This window comes from Muscardinus avellanarius (genome assembly GCF_963383645.1).
Source record: "Muscardinus avellanarius genome assembly, chromosome: X".
Taxonomy (NCBI): domain Eukaryota; kingdom Metazoa; phylum Chordata; class Mammalia; order Rodentia; family Gliridae; genus Muscardinus; species Muscardinus avellanarius.
In genome coordinates, this window is record NC_137792.1 from 18,305,002 (window position 1) to 18,307,449 (window position 2,448).

The 2,448-nt window shown below is 43.6% G+C and overlaps 1 pseudogene across 1 annotated transcript; it reads left to right on the top strand.

The window, feature by feature from the left end:
• The first annotated feature begins 1,548 nt into the window (after nucleotides 1–1,548).
• LOC308278590 (large ribosomal subunit protein uL22-like) lies at nucleotides 1,549–2,098 on the top strand (annotated as a pseudogene). The gene has a single exon. The product of its transcript is annotated as a large ribosomal subunit protein uL22-like (transcript).
• Nucleotides 2,099–2,448: the final 350 nt, after the last annotated feature.

Sequence of the window (2,448 nt, forward strand, 5' to 3'; positions counted from 1 at the left end):
AATGAGGCTCTCAGCAACTTAGTGAGACCTTGTTTCCAAATAAAATATAAAATAGGTCTGGGAATGTAGTCCGGAGGTAGAAAGCCCCTGGGTTCCATCCCCAGTACCACACACACACACAAAAAAAAAAAAAAAAAAAAACCCTGAAGTTTTAGCTGGGCATGGTGGCGCACACCTATAATCCCAGTACTTGGGAAGTTGAGACAGGATGACAGGTTTGAGGTGAGCCTCACTAATTTAAAAAGACACTCAGCAACCTAGTGAGATGCTGTTTCACAATTAAAAAAATACAATAGAGCTGGGTATGGTGGCGCACACTTGTAATCCCAGCATTCAGGAGGCTGAGACCAGAGGATCATGGTTCGCAGACAGCCTCAGCTACTTAGAGAGGCCCTCTGCAACATACTGAGACCCTGTTTCAAAATAAAGAATACAAAATAGGGCAGGGAGTATAGCTTGGAGGTCGAATGCCCCTGGGTTCCATCCCCAGACCCGAAAAAACAAATACAGTAGGGCGGGTGGTGTAGGTTGGAGGTAGAATTATACTGGGTTTAACACCCAGTACCCAAACAAAACAAAACAACTCCGAATGTTATGCTATTCAGTTGAAATCATGAGAGCTGCCCTGCCTGCATTCCAGTATGATAGCAGCATAGAAAGGGAAGTGGCTACATGCTAAAGGGGCCAAGCAGGTGACCTTCCCTTCATAACAGTCCACTCTCTTGAGAACTAGTTCACTCAGTCCTGAGAGGCCAGCATTAATCCCTTCTGAAGGCAGTGCCTCTAATGACCTAAATTCCTTCTACTAGCTCCCACATTTTGTACCAGCACACTGAGGACCAAGCCTCAGAGAACACATGAAATCTTTGAGTACACTCTTTAATCATAGCAACTAGGAATCAATTCTCTAAGTGACAAAAAAATTATAGCCGGGCGTGGTGGCGCACGCTTGTAATCCCAGCATTTGGGAGGCTGAGACAGGAGGATAGTGGTTCACGGACAGCCTCAGCTACTTAGTGAGGCCCTCTGCAACAAAGTGAGACCCTGTTTCAAAATAAAGAATAAAAAATAGGGTTGGGGGTGTAACTTGGAGGTAGAATGCTTCTGGGTTCCATCTCAGTACTGCAAAAAAAAAAAAAAAAAAAAAAAAAAAAAAAAAAAAAAGGAGACTTTTCTTGAGTGTCTTGCTAGGAGCTCAGAATTTAAACCAATTCCTTTTACATTCACTGTTTCCCAGAGAGCTGGATAACAGAATCTGCCTGGGATAAATGCATGTGGCTGCAGACAGGAGTGACAGAGGACTTCTGAAAGGTCTCTAGTGACTTGGCCTGTTTTTACTTTTCGGCTAAAGAAATCCTTGATGTTTACAAATAGGGGTTGCCCTTAAAAGTACATTAGCTGTGATGATGGCGTTTCTTAGGACACCCTTGGATTAATCATGAAAACAATTTTCTGAGGCACCGTTGGTAGCATTTAATACATGAGCTGCCTTAGTTACTGTATTATGGACAGAATTATGCTGTGCTCCCTCTCATGTGATCTGTGAAAATGGTTCGCTACTCTCTTGACTCAGAAAACCCCACGAAAATCATGCAAATCAAGAGGTTCAAATCTATATGTTCATTTTAAGAACACCTTGTGAAACTGCCCAGGCCATCAAGGGTATGCATATCTGCAAAGCCACCAAGTATCTGAAAGATGTCACTTTAATGAAGCGGTGTGTGTCATTCCCGCATTCCAGGGGTGGAATTGGTAGGCGTGCCCAGGTCAAACAGTGGAGCTGGACACAGGGTTAGTGGCCCAAAAAGAGTGCTGAATTTTTGCTGCACATGTGTAAAAATTCAGAAAGTAGCATTAAACTTAATGGTTTAGATGTGGATTCTCTGGTCACTGGACATCTCCAGGTGAACAAAGCCGCCAAGATGTGCTGCCATGCTTACAGAGCTCATGGTGGGATTAACCGTACATGAGCTCTCCTGCCGCACTGAGATGGTCCTCACTGAGAAGGCGCAAATTGTTCCTAAACTAGTAGAGGAGGTTGCAAAGGAAAAAAAAGATATCCCAGAAGAAGCTGAATAAACAAAAACTTATGGCATGAGGAATAAATTCAGCATAAAATAAATGCAAATAAAAGTACATTCGTAGCCCAGTGCCCTAGCACATACCTTTAATCCTCATACTTGGGAAGCTGAGACAGGAGGATTGCAGATTTGACATCAGCCTCAGCAGCTTAGACCCTCAGCAACCAAGTGAGAGCCTGTTTCTTAATAAAAAAAAATTAGAAGGGGTTAGGGGGTGTAGCTGGGAGGTAGAGCGTCCCTGGATTCAGTGTCCACTATCAAAACAGCAGCAACAGCATTAGTATGGGGGAACATTTCTAAACACTCCGTCCTTCCCGTTTGTCAAGGCAAAAATATTCAAGATCCATTCAAGGTGAACGAGGGCAGT